We start from the raw sequence: 19,889 nt of genomic DNA, 5'->3' as shown, positions 1-19,889 counted from the left end.
CCCCATCCTCCCCTACCCCACCCCGCCTCTGTGTCAGGGCATCCCTCCCTTTTGCTGTCACTCCTTATGGGTGTTATGGTTTGCAATAGAGGTATTGAATTGCCATCATTCAGTCTGTAGTCTACTTTCAGCATGCATCTCCCACCCCAAGCGGGCACTCCAAGCACCCCATATTTGGTGTTCTCTTCTTAATCTTAGCCGCTGTTTCCCCCTGCATGTGAGGCTGGCTTCCAATCCGTGGAGCAATCCTCCTGGAATTCATCTCTACTATTCTTGTGTGTAAGTCTCCCATTCTGTTTCTTTATATTCTACAAATGAGTGCAATTTTTCTATGTCTAAAATATGGAATGCTTCACAAATTTGCGTGTCATCCTTGCACAGCGGCCGTGCTAATCTTCTCTGTATCGTTCCAATGTTAGTATATGTGCTGCCGAATTGAGAACTTTTTAATTTTTTTTTAATTTTCTAAGTTAGTTCACAATGTTTGATTACATTCACTATTCAAACACCAATCCCACCACCATTACACTTTCCCACCACCGAATTCGGGATGTTTTCATCCCAAACCCCAATCCCTGTCCCAGAACACAACCAAAATAACATATTTCATACTGTTTGTTATAAAGAACTGCTGGACATGCTTAAAAAACATGTTCATATAGGAAACAGTGTGAAGATTGTTCTATTTTGACAAGAGCCATTAAGACATTTTCTAGGATATCACTAAAATGTTGTTAAAGTTTGGGTGATGTGAGCTTTGGTATATATATCTGAAAATATGTATATATGCAAATGTATTTCCATTTATGATTTATTGCTCACTGTCTGAACCTCATAAAATGTGGTATGTTAATTATGGGGAATGGGTAGGGAGTGTTTTATGATGTCTTGTGTGGCCACTTCTGCAGCCACACAGTCCAGAAGTATGTTTACTCATATGTGAGGCTCGGCCTGAGTGCACGGGGAGCGGTCTTGAGCATGGCAGTGGTTGGATTGTGGAGGGTTTTGGCTGCCGGAGCTGGGTCCCTTGGGGCACGGAGGGTTCTCACTTGCTCCCCTCTGGGGCGCCCCATGTGAAACAGCCTGGCACAGAGTGCAGTGACATGGTTATGGGGGCCTTATGTTATGCTCCCTTTTGGGATAAGCAGCCATGTGATCTTGATGGTGGCCGATGGGGAGATTATCTGGTGCCATCAGGAGGTTGCTTATGGGTGTGACTCCTGGGTCGCCAGAGACTGGGGAAAGCAGGCAGAGGATCTCTGCTTCTGGTCCCGTTGAGCACAGAGTCCAAGGTCTTAGAGTTCCACATTACCTGAGTCCTATAGGACTTCACTCATGCATGAGGCTTGGCCTGAGCTTGTGGGGAGCGGCCTTGAGCATGGCGGTGGTTGGGTTGTGGAGGTTTTGGTTTGTGGAGCTAGGTCTCTTGGATGGGGAGAGCTCTCTTCCATCCCCCCCCTCTGGGGTGCCTCGGTGAAGACAGCCTGGTGTGGGGTCAGAACATTCTGTGGCACTTTCAGGAGTTTTAGTTTATAGTCCCTGAGTCTTGGCCATTGATGAGATTACATGATGCCTGGGGCAGTTTGTGGGTGTGACTGCCATGCTACTGGAAAACTGGGGTCCTGGGGGAAGGAGGCCCAGTCCCGATGCAAGTGGGCCTGAAGCTCTCAGTCACAGGTTCCTGTCTACCTCTGTGCTACTGGCCCTAACTGCATCTTTTGATCTCTTTTGAGATTTATGGGTCTCTGAAATAAGGCCAATAAATGAGCTTATATAGCTGAGCCGGAGGTGGTTTGTGGGTGTGTCTCCTACATACATAACTTTAAATTTCTTGTTAAACTTGGCCCCAAGCTGTTGGGGTCTGGCCAAAGGCACAGCAGATATTTTGGGGTATCTGAAAGCCTGAAGGCTCCATCAGGCTGCTGATGCACTCGCCCCACAGTTACAGATTGACCTGCTGGTGGTACCATACCCTCTAAAGTAGAATTTCTAACTTCTGGGGCTGGGGCTAGTACAGTTGGTAGTGCATTTGCCTTGCACGCAGCTGACCCGGGTTCTATCCCCAGCATCCCTTATGGTCCCCCGAGCACTGCCAAGAGAAATTCCTGAGGGCAGAACCAGAAGTGAACCCTGAGCATCACTGGGTGTGACCCATAAAGAAAATAAAAGAATTTCTAAGTTCTATAGGATTTCTAATTTTTTCCTGAGAAAATTCCATAATTATTTTCATAATGGCTACTACAATTTACATTCCACTGTTTACTTTCAAACAGTGTATGAGGGTTCATTTCCACTTGCCCACCAATGCATACTGATTTAACTTTTAGTTTGTAATAGCTATTTCAACTTTTGTGACCTAAAATCTCATTCCCAAAGATGTTTTCTTAAATGAATTTTCACAGCAAGACCTCTTGTAGAGTTTTGTGTTCATTTCAATATTTATAAGATTTTGTGCTGACTCCACAGGAGTGGTCAAAGAAAAGTTCATTTTTGGCCAGCTTGGTACTGCTCTATAAAGTCATGCTTCCTGAAAATTCTGTATTTGCTTCATTCCCTTTATTTTCCATACAATCCTCATTGAAATGCAATTTTTCTTATATATTTGTTGTATCACCCTTTAATCTATCTTAAACCAATGTGTGCAATAATCCCCAAGTAGAAAAGTATACCAGACAGTTTTTTTTAATTTTTAACTTATAGGATCTATCTGATAAAATTTAAATTCATTTCCTCTTCCTTCTGCTTAAAAATATTCTATTTACTTCCCTTCATTAATAATAGTTTTGTCTTAGTCTCTTTTGGAACTCATTTTCAAGCCATATAATTATTTTATTGCTTTGAACCACTGATGTAATTAAGTGTCCCTTATTGGAAATAAGCTAGTCTTTTAATATACTTTTATGGAGTCATATAACCATTATCCCCAATTTCAACTAAGACAAACTGCACTTTAAAACGTATATTTAATCCAGACCGATCTCCTGAGATCCAGATCCAAATTTCTGACTACCCGCCCCATATCTTCAGTATCATAGTCTTTACATGACAATAACTGAACTAATTTTCACTATTCTTCAGCAAGTTACAACATCAGCACCTAGTCATCTAATAATACAACCTGAAAGTTATCCTAGATTCCCTTTTTTTCATTACTTCACTCTCCTCCACACTTTTTCAATTCCTACGCACTCCTTATTTTAACTAATAAGCTATTTATAAACCATTTTTTACCTTCTATCTGAGCTTTCTTTAGTCATACTTCAGGCCTCCATCAGGATTTTTCAGGATTACTACAATTTTGTAGTTCATCTTGCATCTAGTATTCAGGGTGATCTTCTTAAAATACACACTTAACCATTACACCCACGTTTATTTTAAAAATTTAGTGATTACTGATTATCTAGAGAACAAATGTACTCTTTTACCATGATTTATAAGAGACTTCATTTTTCCCTATAGAATTTAAAGCATTATATACAATAATTTCTTGCTCCTTTTGTATGTGTACTAACATTAAACTATAAATCATTCTTTGTAACATATCATGCTGTCTTATATATACTATAAAATCTATTCCCACATATTTTTATTTAGAAAATTTCAGTAGCCTTCATATATGTTCCTATAGTATACTCAAATTTGTGCAATATGCCCCTATCAAGAATTTCCATGACATTCATATAGATGTTTAGTATAGTATGTATCATATTTTACTGAAATTATATGTTGGTGTTTCTATATTTACTATTAGATGATATACTTCTAGATAAGTGAGGAGTAGGAAGGGGGCCACCTCCATACATACCACCCACACGGCTGAGCCTGGCAAGCTATCCGTGGCATATTTGATATGCTAAAAGCAGTAACAAAAATGGGCCTTATTCCCCTGACCCTGGAAGAGCCTCCAATACAGCTGCATTGAGAAAGATGAGCAAGTAGAGGCTGCTAAAATCTCAGGGCCGAACTATGCTGCCAGAACAAAGGACTAAAATGACTGTCTGTACTTTTAACGCATGAACGCTGGCATCTGAAGCATCCATCAAGGACATGATGGTGCAAGCATAGAAGATTAAGTGCGACTGTCATTGGATTGACCAAGACGAGAAGGCATCAATCACATCGCACCATTTTCGAAACTGGAGAACTATTCCTCGAACATACGACAGTAGAGGTATCAGTGGTGTTGTTGTCCTTGTCAACATGAACTTGGGCATGAACATTGATTTGTTCAAATGCTTAACAATCCAAATTGGACACTTAGGTTTGAATAGATGTTGGCTCATTGCCGACAGTTTCTATCTTCATCGTCTACACACCAACATCCAACTATGATGAAGAAGAAATTGAGAAGTTCTACATGAAGCTGGAGAAGTTCTATAAAGAAGACTACACCTTCTACCAGGTCATTGTTGGTGATTTTAATGCCAAGATAGGACCAAGAAAGTCACCTGAAGAACTCCACATTGGGACCCACAGCCTAGAATCAAATGAATAGGGTGAGAGATTGAGTTCATCATGTTGACCAAGACCATCCATGGTAACTCACAGTTCCAGAAAGCCGAATCTAAATGCTGGAATGGGAGTCTCCCAGTGAACAGTTCCACAACAAAATTGACCATATTCAATCAACAGTTTTGCCTAACCGATGTGGCTTTTGTCCCAAAATTCCAATCATGATCAGACTACCATCTCATTCGTGCAAAATTCTACTTCAGGGAGCAGGGAAATGGGGCTTCAAAGTTTAAGAAGAGAACTCCCGGCACTCAGCTGTGAAGAATCCTGGCCGGTTGGCACTGCAACACTGAAGAAGGCTCCAGGCCCTAAACCAAGCCGATATTACTGGGGTGCCTCAGATGGAGAAGGTGCAGTCTCCAAGCCTTCTCCAGATGGAATCCTGGAGACCATGAGCTTCTACAAGCATGGCTCCGGTATGTAGGGACCAGGACTATTCATTGATTTAAAGGCCTTTAATTCTCTTGAGACTGAAGTGGTCATTAAAGCCCTAGCCAAGCAGGGCATTCATCTCAGCACATCAGGATCTTCTGTGAGCTGTATTACAGAATCACCACCAGGATCTCACCATTCTACAAGGAAATGATAATCAAAAGAAAGAGAGGGGTTCAGCAGGGCGACACCAGTTCATCGAAACCCTTCAGTGCCACCCTCAAGAACATCATGCTATGACTCGAATGGGAAGAAATGGGAATGAATATAGACGGTCGGCAACTACACCACCTCCGCTTCACTGATGTCACCATTCTAATAATACCAAACATTAGCCAAGCAGCACAAATGCTGGACGACTTTGACCCTGAGTGTGAAAAGGTCGGACTGCAGCTAAATCTCGTGAAGACAATGTTCATGAGAAACAAACTAGTTCCTGACTTTTCATTTGCTCTCAATGGAACAAATATCTTCAAATGCAGCACTTGTATGTACCTAGGTTGAGAACTCAACATGACGAGTGTCCTGGCACCTGAGTTGCGCAGGAGGAAGAGAGCAGCATGGAATGAGTTCAAGAGCGTGGAAGAAGTTGTTAAGACTACCAAGTACCTCTGGCTCCGGGCACATCTTTCCAATTCCACCGTTCTTCCTGCACTAACATACGCCTCAGAGACCTGGGCCATACAAAAACAAGATAAGAATGCTATTCAGGTCTCCCAAAGAGGAATTGAAAGAGTTATGCTTGGAATATCACGTTTCCCTCAAGTGAGAGAAGGAATCCAAAGTTCCAACCTCCATTGATGATTGAGACTTAGGGACAATGTTTCGTTTGTCAAGACATCAAAAATCAGATGGGCTGGACACGTAATGTGATTTGGAGATGACTGCTGGATTAGAGCTGTTACTGACAGGATTCCATGGGACATCAAAAGAACACGTGGCTGCTCACACACGAGATGGTCAGACTTCTTTGTCAAGATGTTCAATGAATGGTTTGAGGCTCTTTGTGTTCCTGGAGTGAGCAGATGCCACTGGGCTACACTAACAGGTGACAGGGACAAATGTAGACGTTACTGGTGCCTGCTCAAGCAAATCATGAGCAACAGGATGACAAGTGATACAAGTGATACATACACTTCAAGAGAGCTGGTATTGTATCTCATATTTCTGTCTCATATGTATCATATGTGTTTTACATAGGATGATTACTCAATAAATGTTTTTCAATTATTTAGTTAGTAAATATTCATTTACTTAGTAAATATTACTTAGTACTCAAAAACATAACTACACTATTCTCTCAAGAAATTCCCTTTAATTTATCCACTACATTTAATAATGTAACAACTTTTAAAATATTTCTGTGATTTGTCCTTTACTCACCATCACTATCACTACTATCTAACCTCTGGGTTGTATCTTCTTGCCTGTATATACTATTAACAGTAATTTCAATTTCATAATAGATTTACCCCATACTGATCCTCTACAATGTAACTATGTTAAAATATTTTTTGAAAACTTAGTCATATTATTCATTCACTTGGTACTATTTGATAGTTTATCATTTTCAGTCATGTTCCATTCTTACTTATACCACTTCATTTCTTAACATTATTCCTCTCTAATTCACCCCCACTTCCAGATTGAAGTTTAATTTATTATTTATAAAAAACTATTTCATATTACTATGAACTTTCTACAAATCTCTCTATGTTTAAAATATTTCCTCACCTTGTCCCTAAGAAAAATGCCTACTCATTTGAGATATTCAAGACAAGTTAGCTACTGTAGTTTTAGTATTTAATGTCCTTAGTAACCATCCTAGTGTCTAGGAATATGCAGGCATGGAACAGGTACCCAATCAGTAGTTTTTTGTGAATAAATGTAGAAAAAGCCAATAAAGAAATGAGTCTGTATGAAAAGGAATAAGAGGAAGAATTATTAACTTGTGCCTAGAATGGTTTGTACAAACATATTTTCCAGGAAAAATAAAAGGACTTCCAAAAATAATTTGTGGATATTTTTTAAACTTTATTGAATCACGGTGAGATGGTTACAAGCTTTCATATTTGTGTTACAATTACACAATGATCAAACAACCATCCCTCCACCAGTGCACATTCCCCACCACCAATATTCCCAGTATATAACCCCTTTCCCACCATCCCCCTGCCTCCATGGCAGACAATATTCCCCATACTCTCTCTCTACTTTTGGGCATTATGGATTGCAACACAGACACTGAGAGGTCATCATGTTTGGTCCATAATCTACTTTTGGCACACATCTCCCATCCTGACTGATTCATCCAACCATCATTTTCTTAGCGATCCCTTCTCAATTCCATCTGCCTTCTCCCCTCCGCTCATGAAGCAGGCTTCCAGCTATGGGACAAACCTCTGGGCCCTTTTATCTACTGTCCTTGGGTGTCAGCCTCATGTTATTTTATACTCCACAAATCAGTGCAGTCCATTTATGTCTGTCACTCTCTTTCTGACGATTTCACTTAGCATGATACTCTCCATGTCTATCCATTTATAAACAAATTTTATGACTTCATTACTCCTAACAGCTGCCTAGTATTCCATTGAGTAGTTGTACCAAAGATTCTTTAACCAGTCATCTGTTCTAGGAAACTTGTGTTTGGATTTCACTCATAGAGTGATCGTGTACCCATTTATCCACCAGTGCCCATTCTCCTCCACCAATGATCCCAGTATCCCTCTCACCACCCTCACCCCATCCCCCACCACCCCACTCCACCTCTGTGGCAGGGTATTCCATTTTGTTCGCTCTCCTTTTGGTTATTGTAATTTGCAATAGAGGTATTGACTGGCCTTCATGTTGGGTCTATAGTATACTTTCAGTTCTCATCTTCCATCCTGAATGGGTCCTCCCAACATCCTCTACTTGGTGTTACCTTCTCTATATGAGCTGCCTTTTATCCTACCATGTAAGGCTAGTTTCCAAGCTGTTGGGAAGTCCTCTTAGTCCTTATCTCTACTACTCTTGGGTGTTAGTCTCCCACTCTGTTATTTTATATTCCACAGATGAGTGAAATCTTTCTATGTCTGTCTCTCACTTTCTGACTCATTTCACTTAACATGATACTTTCCATGTTTATCCACTAACATAAAAATTTCATGGCTTCATCTTTGTAACAGCTGCATAGTATTCCACTGTGTAGATGTACCAAAGTTTCTTCAACCAGTCATCTGTTTTTTGGTACTCCGGGTTTTTCCAGATTTTGGCTATTATAAACAGTACTGCAATGAACATACAAATGCAGATGTCATTTCTACTATACCTTTTTGCCTCTCCGGAATATATTCCCAGGAGTGGTATTGCTGGGTCAAATGGGAGCTCAATTTCTAATTTTTTGTGAATCGTCCATATTGTTTTCCAAAAGGGATGAAACAGTCGGCATTCCCAACAGCAGTGAAGGAGAGTCCCTTTCTCCCCACATCCCCACAAACACGGACTGCTTTTGTTCTTTTGGATGTGGGCCAGTCTTTGTGGTGTGAAATGTTATTTCACTGTTGTTTTGATCTGCATCTCCTTGATGATTAGTGACATAGATCATTTTCTCATGTGCCTCTGAGCCATTCAGATTTCATCTTTGAGAAAGTTTCTGTTCATTTCCATTCCCCATTTTTTGATGAGGTTGGAAGTTTTCTTCTTGTTGAGTTTAACCAGTGCCTTGTATATCCTTGATATCAACCCCTTATCAGATGGATATTGGGCAAATATTTTTTCCGATTCTATAGACTGTCTTTGTGTTTTGGTCACTGTTTCTTTTGAGGTGTAGAAGCTCCTTAGTTTAATATAGTCCCATTTGTTTATCTCTGGTTTCACTTGCTTGGCCAGTGGCGTGTCATCTTTGAAAATACCTTTAGTTTCAATGTCGTGGAGGGCTTTGCCAACCTTGTCTTCCATGTACCTTATGGATTTTGGTCTGATGTTGAGATCTTTAATCTTCTTTGACCTGACTTTTGTACATGGTGTTAGGTAGCGATCAGAGCCCATTTTTTGCAAATAGCTGTCTAGTTTTGCCAGCACCATTTGTTGAAGAGGCTTTCCTTGCTCCATTTCACATTTTTTGCTCCCTTATCAAAGATTTGATGATCATATATTTGACGGTGTGTATTGGGATATTCAACCCTGTTCCATTGGTCTGTGGCTCTGCTTTGTTCCAGTACCATGCTGTTCTAATTATTACTGCTTTGTCGTAGAGATTGAGGTTGGAGAGGGTGATTTCTCTCATATTCTTTTTTACCAAGAGTTGCTTTAGCTATTCGTGGAGGCTTATTGTTTCATATGAATTGTAGGAGTGTTCTCTCCATTTCTTTGAAGAATGTCATGGGTATCCTTATAGGGATCGCATTGAATGTGTACAATACTTTGGGTAGTATTGTTATTTGGACAATGTTAATCCTCCCAATTCATGAGCAGGGGATATCTTTCCATTTCCTCATGTCCTCTATTATTTCTTGAAGTAACTTTTTGTAGTTTTCTTTGTACAAGTCCTTTACCTCCTTAGTTAAGCTGATTCTGAAGTTATTGATTTTCTGAGGAACGATTGTGAACGGAATTGCTTTTTTCATGTCACTTTCTTCTCTCTCGTCATTTGCGTATAGGAAAGCCATGGAGTTTTTTGTATTGGTTTTATAGACTGCAACTTTACTATACAAGTCTATTGTTTCTAAGAGTTTCTTGGTAGAGGTTTTAGGGTTCTTTAAGTATAGTATCATATCATCTGCAAATAGTGAGAGCTTGATTTCTTCCTTTCCTCCCTGAATGCCCTTAATACCTTTTTCTTGCCTGACCTATATTTCAAGTATTTCCAGTACTTTATTGAACAGAAGTGCAGAGAATGGACATCCTTATTTCGTCCCTGATCTTAGAGGGAATGCTCTTAGTTTTCCCCATTGGGGCTGATGCTTGCCATATACTTATAGTAGATGGCTTTGTCTGTATTGAGGAAAGTCCCTTCTATACCACTTTTGGCGAGAGTTTTCATCATGAACGGGTGCTGGATCTTGTCAAATGCTTTCTCTGCATCTATTGAAATGATCATATAGTTCTTATGTTATCTTATATGATGGATTATGTTGATTGATTTCTGAATGCTAAACCATCCTTGCATCCCCGGGATGAAAACCACTTGGTCGTGGTGTGTGATCTTTTGATGACTTGTTGAATTCTGCTTGCTAATATTTTGTTTAGAATCTTTGCATCCGTGTTCATTAGGGATATTGGCCTGTAGCTTTCTTTTTTTGTTGTGTCTTTGGTTTTCTTTTGGTATTATGGAGATATGAGCCTCATATAAACTGTTTGGGAGGGTTTCTGTTTCTTCAATTTCCTGGAAAAGCTTGAGAAGAACTGGCAGTACGTACTCTTTATTTATTTATTTTTTTAAAACTTTTTATTAAATACCCATGTGGAAAGTTACAAAGTTCTCAGGTTTTTATGTCAGTTATACAATATTCAAACACCCATCCCTTCACTAGTGCCCATATTCCACCACCAGAAACCCCAGTATACCCCCCGCCCCCACCCCCTACCCCCTACTGTATAACTAATGAATTTCACTTCATTTTTTCTTTACCTTGATTACATTCCATAATTCAACACAAAACTCACTATAGTTGTTGGAGTTTCCAACCAAGAGAGACAGACCTACTACATTTGATAATTAATTTTTCATTGCTGGAAATGAAGAGATATGTAGCCCCACTGCTACAAGTACATAACTCTCTCTCTCTCTCTTTTTTCCTTTTTCCTTTTCCCTTTTTTTTTCTTTTTCCCCCTCATCCCCCTTCCCGCGCCTCATAGTATGGTGTACGCCACGCCGCGTCGGCCAGCGTGGGGCTTTTACTTAGTTCACAGTCCAGAGAGGTGGGTGCTACATTAAAAACCTTCAATATTTCAACAAAAACTTACTGTTATTATTTGGAGTTTCCCCCCAAGTCAGACCTGTTCAAAAGGAACCGTTTCACATTGCTGACAATTATAAATGTTAAGTTGCGTGGACGCTGCCGCGTCTGCGCGGTTTTGGATTTCTGTATAAAGTCCAGGGAAACTTCTGCCAGAAATTACATAGCCCAACTCACAGTTCCAGTGCATTGCTGTAAGAAGTCTCTGAATTCAAAGTCTTTAGGCACAGAGTGTCTGATTCGCGCTCAGTGGCTCCGGATTTATCTGGGCTGAGGGCGTGCCGGTTATGCCCCCTTCCCATGAGGTCCTGGGAGCCCCAAAAGTAAAAACCGAATACCTGTGGGTTTGGAGTCACAGAAGATGGCGCCTGCCAAGTACGGCCTCTTTAAATGTTTGGAAGAATTCACTACTGAATCCATCTGGACCCAGGCTTTTGTTTTTGGGAAGACTTTTGATTACAGTTTCAATTTCCTTGATATTAATAGGACTGTTCAGGTATCCTAGGTTTCTTCATTCAGCCTTGTGAGACTACAGGAATCCAGGAATTTATCCATTTCCTCTAGGTTCTCTTGTTTCATGGCATACAGATTTTCTAAGTAGTCTCTGATGATCTTTTGAATTTCTTTGGTTTCTGTTGTGATATCCCCCTTTTCTTTTCTGATTCTGTTTATAAGGGTTCTCTCTCTCTTACTTTGGGAGTCTTGCTAGTGGTTTATCAATCTTGTTTATTTTCTCAAAGAATCAGCTCTTGGTTTCATTGATCTTTCTGATTGTCTTTTGGGTTTCCATGTTGTTGATTTGTGCTCTGAGTTTTATTATCTCTTTCCTTCTTCCTGGTTTGGGCTCCTTTTTTAGTCCTTTTATAAAATCTTAAGCTGTGAAGTCAAGTTATTTATGTGGGCCCTTCCTTCTTTCCTGAGATATGCTTGCAGAGCTATAAATTTTCCCCTTAATATGGCTTTAGCAGCGTCCTACAGGTTCTGGTAGCTCGTGTCTTCATTCTCATTTGTTTCCAGGTACCTTTTGATTTCTTCCCTGACTTCCTTCCTGACCCACTCATTATACAACGTCAAGTTGTTTAATTTTCTGGGGTTTGATTTGGTTTTCTGCGTCTGTACATGATTAACTTCTATCTTCAGTACATCATGGTCCGAAAAGATAGCTGATACAGTGTCTATCTTCCTGATTCTGTTGAGGTATGTTGTGTGACCCAGCACATGTTCTATTCTGGAAAATGTTCCATGTGCACTGGAAAAGAATGTTTATTCTTTCTGGGTGGGAATATAAAGCCCTGTATAGATCTATTAGCCCCCTCTCTTCTATTTCTTCCTTTAAAGCCAGTATTTCCTTGGTGAGTTTTAATCTTCTTGATCTGTCCAGAGATGATACGGCGGTATTGAAGTCTCCAATTATTATTGTTTTGCTCTCAATGTCCTTCTTAAGGTCTGTTAGCAGTTGTTGTAACTATTTAGCTGGATCCTCATTGGGTGCGTACACTTTTAGGAGTGTGATTTCTTCCTGCTGTACATTAATTATTAATTATCAATTAATTATTAATTATTAACTAATTATTGATTATTTTGCTAATTATTAACTTTTATTAATCAGTTAATTATTGATTACTAAAAGATGGCCTTCTCTATCCTTTCTAATCTTTTTCAACCTGAAATGTATGTTGTCCGATACTAGTAAGGCCAGCCCAGCTTTTTTGAGAGAGTTTTTTCCTTGCAGGATTGTTTTCCATTCTTTGACTGTGTCTGTGTTTGTTCTGGCTATTCAAATGTTTTTCTTGCAAGCAGCAGAATGTTGGGTTCAGTCTCTGAATCCATTTTGCCACTCTGTGTCTCTTAATCGGTGAATTTAGACCATTGACATTGAGAGAGATTAATGACATGGGATTTTGAGCCATCTTGCTGTAAGTGTTTGTTGTGCTTTTATGGGGTTTTCTTGTCTTACAATAACCGCTTTAGTACTTCTTTTAGGTTTGGTTTTCAGTCTATGAAGTTTCTGAGCTCTTGTTTATCCACAAATTAGTGTATTGTTCCTTCGAGTTTGAATGAGAGCTTAGCCGGATAAAGTATTCTTGGTGAAGCATTCATTTCATTGAGTTTTTTCACTATATCCCACCACTGCCTTCGGGCTTGGAGGGTTTCCTCTGATAGGTCTGCTGTGAATCTAAGGGGTGCTCCTTTGTATGTGATTTCCTTTGACCTTGTTGCTTTTAGTACTGTGTCTCTATCCATGACTTCCATCATTCTAACTATGATATGTCTTAAAGTTTTTCTGTTAGGATCTCTTTTAGCTGGCACCCTTCAGTCTCCTTGAATCTGGATGCCTGGATTCACCAGGTCTGGGAGTTTTTCAGCAATAGTTTCTTTGACTGTGACTTTTTAATTGATGTTGCTTCCCTGTCCTTCTGGTACTCCAATGATTCTTATGTTGTTCCTCTTGAATTCATCCCCTAGGACTTTAATTCTCCCTAGAGCTATTTTGAGGTCTCTCCCCATTGATTGTTGTTGCCTGTAGGCTTCCTGCAGCTCATCTTCAAGCTCACTGATTCTGTCTTCAGCTGTAGCCATTTTATTATTGAGGGCATTCACTGAGTTTTTTTTTTTATTTCATCTGTCGAATCCTTTATTTGTGACATTTCTTTTTGTAGCTTTTTTATTTCTGCTCTCATTTCTTCCCGTATTTTCTCGGCTGTCTGTTCTATTGTTTCTGTCAGGTCATCTTCTAATTTAATGGATACCTTTTCAATCTTTACTTTGAGTTCATTAAACATCGTCAACATTTCAACTCTGAATTCTTTATCGGAGAGCTGAAGTTTGTAGGAAACTCCTATTGAGGCTTCTGGACTCTTTTTATCGTCCTCTCCTTGTGGTGGAGATTTGCGTTGTTTCTTCATGTTGTTGTGGTGGCATGAAAGAGTAACCTTCAAGTTCACTAACCCTGTTCCCTCTTATTGTGAAAAAGGATTCTAAATGGGCTCAGTCAATGGTGGTTGCCTTTTTTATTTTCCCCTTCTAGAGCATATCCTTCCTCTCAGATGTTCTTCTAATCCTTACGTGAGGCCTCAAGTGATGCTTTCAGAGAATGTGCTCTTTTACATTGGGATTTGCACAGGTACTTGTATTCATTGGCGTTTGGGTGAAATTAGGATAGAATAGTGGCCTCTTGTCCTACTGGTATTTGGACATGAGGATGTTAATTAAGGACATAGGTAATGAAGGCTGAGATATAACAACAGATTACTGGGTGTCAAAAAAATAACTCTGGCAGGCCCCAAATAGGCCACGCCCACTTTGGTCGAGGCCACGCCCCTTGCCGCAAAATCGCTGTGTCCGAGAGGCTGTCTGGGATGCGTGAAGGGCGGGTTGGGAACCCAAAATTTCTTTAACCAGTCATCTGTTCTAGGGCACTTGGGTTGTTTCCAGATTTTGGCTATTGTGAACCATGCTGCAATAAACATATAGGTACAGATGTCATTTCTACTGTGCTTTTTTGCATCCTCGGGATATATTCCCAAAAGTGATATTTCAGGGTCACATGGAAGCTCAATTTCTAGTTTTTGAAGGACTGCCCATATTGTTTTTCAGAAATACTGGACCAGTCGGCATTCCCACCAACAGTGAAAGAGCGTCCCTTTTCCCCCACATCCATGCCAGAACTGGTTGCTTTTGTTCTTTTGAATGTGTCCAGACTCTGTGGTGTGAGATTTGTGGATTTGTACACAACATAGGAGGCCCAGTCCTGATCCGAGAAGGCTTGGATATCTCAGCCCCGGGTTCTGCACACCTGGGTTCCTCTGCCAGTTCCTTCATGTGTGAGGCTTGTCCGAATGTGTGGAGAGGGGCTTTGAGCATGTCTGTGGCTGAGTTCTGGAGGTCTTCGGTGCCGGGGCTTCACTCAGGACAGGGAGAGAAACTCAACCCACTCTGAGGGGCCCCTGTGAAGACAGCCAGGCGCTGGGGCAAGAGACTCTGCCACAAATTGCCCCCGGTGCCGTGTAATCCCATCAACGGCCAAGATCCAGAGAGTACAAAACAACGCTCCCAGAAGTGTGTGGCCGCATCCATGATTGCTTGACCTCTTATAGCCTAGCTCTCCCTCTCTGAGTACCTGGCAAGGTACTGAGAGAATCCTGCATGCACGGCAGAGCCTGGCAAGCTCCCTGTGGTATATTCTATATGCCAAATACAGTAACAATGATGGGTCTCATTCTGCTTATCCTGAAAGAGCCTCCACTGTGGCACCACTGGGAAGAACGAGCAAAGAGAGGCTGCTAAAATCTCAGGTATAGGATGAATGGAGATGATACTGGAGCCCGCTCAAGAAAACCATTGATCAACAATATGACAGTGACAGTGACAGTACACAGCATAGAAATTAATGAGTATAAAATGTAGAAAATATTGGCAGCTGGAGCAATAGCACAGTGGGTAGGACATTTGCCTTGAACGTGGCCGACCCGGGTTCGATTCCCAGCATCCCATATGGTCCCCTGAGCACCGCCAGGAGTAATTCCTGAGTGTAGAGCCAGGAGTAACCCCTGAGCATCGCTGCGTATTACCCAAAAAGAAAAAAAAGGTAGAAAAGAGTATGGCCATGTGGCCACTTAAAATGGAGAAATGGTTTAATATGAAAGGAAATATGTTACCTAATGTATTCATTTATTTTACTGTTGCTTCAGAAAATTACCACAAATTTAAAACCTTCCAAATTGTTGTTATTGCCTGTTGGTGTGCCTCTTTGACTTTAAATGTCAGAAAACAAATGAGATATTTATAAAGGCTGCATTCCTTCTAGATATCCTAGGGAAGAATTCATTTTCTTGTCAATTAGTAATCTTCATTAAGCATTTAAATAACACTATTTGAGGCACTTTATGTTGTTGAACATAGAATATAGATCCCTGATTTGAGATCTTTCAAATATTTTTACTCAATACACAGTCCTGGAGGGTGTTACTTCGTCGATGACCCTCCTCTTCCATTTGCAAAGCCAGTAACTTTGAGTGAAGTCATCTATATGATGCCCTTCTGCTGGTATTCAATCTTCAACCACCCATGAGAACTCACTAAGTATATCAGACCTATCTGGATAGTATATTTCTGCACTCAGGAATCTGTTTTGAGGCTACACCTGACAATGCTCAGAGGTTACTCCTAGTCCTTCTCTCAGGAATTGCTCCTTTCAATGCGTAGTGAACCATATCAGGTGCCAGGGATCAAATCTGGGGTTCAAACCTGAGGATCAAACGTATACAAGACCAACACCCTACCCGCTGTACTATCACTCCAGCCTCTGGTTAATACATCTCAAGGTCAGCATTTTAACAATTGCAAGTCCATTTTCAAGCTTTATTCTTGCAACATAGCCTATTTTAGGATTCCACAGATTAGGACATAGGCATCTTTGAGAGGGAGGCTTATTATCCTATTTTCCACACCTGGCCTGCTCAATGGAACATGAGGGCATGAAAATAAACTATAATCAAGAAGAGAAAAGTGAGTTCCTTTTATTTTCCTAAGGGCTGCACATGCTGTGCAGAGGCTCCCAGTATCGATGCCTGGCCCTGAGGAACTCCAGAGCATTCAGTAGGTATCAGAAACAACTGAATATAATACCGAGGTCAGGAACTTGTGTGCTTTCTGTAGGACTAGACATAGATATACATTACATATGGGGTTCATTGAGTCCCATAGCTGTACTTCTTCAGAACCAGGGGTACTAATAGACCCTCTAAGACTCTCCCATATCTTGGCAGGGGTAGGTAATGATATAACCATCCCCTGAGATTTTTATCCACTTTTTTAATGAAAAGAGAAACTGTGATAGAAAAAAGCATTTGACCAAATGATCTGTGGAATTGCTGTGACTGCTCCTGCTGACTGCAATCTTTCAGAGACAGTTGAATTGAACTGAAGAATGCATAAACTATCAAGTAAATCTTTTGCTAGATTGTTTTTTATTAAAGCAAATTGCATATTTTATCACCCATAATTACATGGATCCATTGTATCTATTTGATAATCATCTTCAGTCATTATAAGCTGTCTATTCTAATCAGCAGAGTAACATAGGTTAAGTGAGGACAGAACCAAAATTTGCAGGCCCATATGAAGTCTCGGGTCAAAGCAACATTGCACTTGTTAGGTTTAATTTAAGTTAAGCACTTTAAAATGCTCTTACATATTAGAATCCCAGATTCTAAATTATGTTCATTACAGGAACAGAGATGAAAATGTATCACTGAAAACCAATAAGATGCTTTTGCCTTTTAAAGTAAACAAATCAAAGCAAAAAGGATAGGCTTTAACTGTAATTTGAATTAACTAGTGCATTAGAATCACTGGAAACTTTAGAGGTAGCTCATGATATTTGCATATAGTAGGATTTGGTTGGAGAAGCAGAACCTTTATAAGTACTAAAGAGGGGAGTTTTTTGTTTTTAATTTATTGTACTTTAAGTAGATGGTTACAATGCTATTAACATTAATGCTCTAGCTTCCTACAGCAATGCACTGGGACTGTCAGCTGGGCTACAACTCTGCGCTGCCCGGGGATGGATTTTTCCTCTCTACTCTGTTTTTCTGCACGGAAAATGGCGGCGGCAGCAATATCCATGTGGCGAGAGCCACCTTCTAAGATTCCTAACCCATAGGTATATGGTTTTTACAGTTTGGGGCTCATAGGCAACCATGGGAAGTGGGAGTTACCGGCACACCCTTGGCCCAGATAAATCGGAAGCTGCTGAGTGCAAAACGGACCCTCTGCTCCTAAAGACTTTGATTCCAAAGGTCTTCTAACCCATTTTGGCATCCAGAGCAGCATCCTACAGCAATTCACTGGGACTCTGAGCTGGGCTATGCAATTTCTGGCAGAATTTTCTCTGGACTTTATACAGAAATCCAAAACCGCGCGGCTGCAGCTGCGGCTTAACATCTCTTAATTGTCAGCAATGTGAAACTCTTCCTTTTTAGCAGGTCTGACTTTGGGTGGAAACTCCAAACAATAACAGTGAGTATTTTCTTGAAATATTGAAGGTAATCAAAGTAGCAGTCATTTCTCTAGACGGTGAACTAAGCCATAGCCCCACACCGGCCGAGAAGAGGAAATATCCCTCTTTCCCAGTTGTTTCCCATTTTTTGGAAGAAACGCAGCATGATGTCCACCATATTATGAGGCGCTGGAAGGGGGATGAGAAAAAAAAAGGAAAAGAAAAAAAGAGTTATGTACTTGGAGCAATGGGATTACATATCTCTTCATTCTAAGCAATGGAAAACTAGTCATCAAATGCTTCCTTGGTAGTAGGGCTGTCTTTCTTGGGGGGAAACTTCAACAACAACAGTGAGTTTTGTGTTGAAATATGGAATGTAATCAAGGTAAAGAGAAAATGAAGTGAAATGCATCAGTTACGCATTTGGTGGTGGGGGTACAGGGGCGGGAGGTATACTGGGGTTTTGATGGTGGAATATGGGCACTGGTGAATAGATGGGTGTTTGAGTATTGTATAACTGAGACATAAGACTGAGAACTTTGTAACTTTACACATGGTGATTCAATAAAATAAAATAAAATAAAAACATTAATGCTCTTGGTCTACAAAGTTATTGTACCTTTTCCACCTCAAAAGTGCCAAGGACCTTCAACCACAGTCTTTGTATAACTTTCTTTACACCCCAAACTTCATTTCTGCCCACCATTTTGCTCTAAAGAGAAATCTAAGGGGTTTATATCATTGAAGATTGTCCATTCTCTCACTTTTCTTCTTTGTATACAACAAATAAATGCAAACAGGGTATGTTTCAGGGAAGGAATTTTTAAAGGTATCACTGTATCACTGTCATAAGGTATCACTGTATCAGATGCCAAGCAGCCTGACACGGAGTCCCTTTTTAAGGTAATGTGATGTGTGGGATCCAATTAACAGTCTATGTAATTCTGTTATTGCTTTATCTGATATTGGTCTTGTAGTCATCAGGACTATAATATTGAAGTAAAGATAGGCATGGAGTGGGTAAAATAAGATTAAACTATGCCTATAAAGATAAATTGCACTATAAGAAAATGAAGAAACATGGAGGACAAACTGTAAAGAACAAGAGCAAAAAAGATTTAAAAAATCTGAGAATCTACAAAAAAATATCTGTAGCCTATATCGCTCCCCACTATATGAGTTATAATTATGTCAATGACTTATACAGGATCACCAACGCATAAGCAAATCCATCATACTTCATTGGAAAATGGGTTCCCTTATGACAATGTCATGCAGAATATCATGTAGGAGATGCTGATACTTATAGTAGATTTTGGCTAAAGGAGAGCTTGTAGGACGGCAAATACATGTGCCAAGAGTCTATTGTACCAAGAACCTGCACTTTTCTTTCTATTAACGCAAACATTCCAATGCAATCATTTTACATCTTAGAAGCCAGTCTATATCTTTGGTGATGGCACCATTTTTAGGAACCTACAGGTGGTCTCTGCTTTTAGAATGTTGGGCATTCGGTGGTGATGGTGGCTAGTGGATGATCATGTTGGGCACAAGTCCATGTTCTCAGTATATGCATAATCTATAATGCTGTTACTAACTGCTTTAGAACAGTGGGGAATAAGAGGAAAATCTTGGGGAATAAATTTTATGATTTTATATGAACTAAACATTGATAAAATATTCATTTCATTGATACTACTCATCTTTTGAGATCACTCTTTGCTGATCTTTATATACAATACCAGGATTTTGACGCACATTACCCATATAAATTTTGTCTCCATATACTTCTCAGATATTCTTGTTACAAATGCTTTATATTATTTTTCCAAGTCCTTGAACAGTCAGCTAAATTAATCTCAGTGCATCTGTGCCTTCAGTTATTCATCTTTTTAAGCATAAAGAAAAACCAGTTTCCTTATTCAAACGTTTGCATACTGGGAGGATTTCATTTCACATTTTCCTCTAGGTCTATCCTGAATGAGACTGGAATGCTGTGTTTATCA

General features: G+C 40.0%; 1 non-coding gene across 1 annotated transcript; it reads right to left on the bottom strand.

The window, feature by feature from the left end:
* Positions 1 to 336: 336 nt before the first annotated feature.
* Positions 337 to 443, bottom strand: LOC129400446 (U6 spliceosomal RNA). The gene has a single exon (XR_008627687.1). It is a non-coding gene; the product is annotated as a U6 spliceosomal RNA (small nuclear RNA).
* Positions 444 to 19,889: the final 19,446 nt, after the last annotated feature.

The sequence above is a fragment of the Sorex araneus genome, chromosome X (genome assembly GCF_027595985.1).
Source record: "Sorex araneus isolate mSorAra2 chromosome X, mSorAra2.pri, whole genome shotgun sequence".
Lineage (NCBI taxonomy): Eukaryota > Metazoa > Chordata > Mammalia > Eulipotyphla > Soricidae > Sorex > Sorex araneus.
Note: the sequence above shows the minus strand (reverse complement) of the source record. Positions and strands in the feature narration are given on the sequence as shown.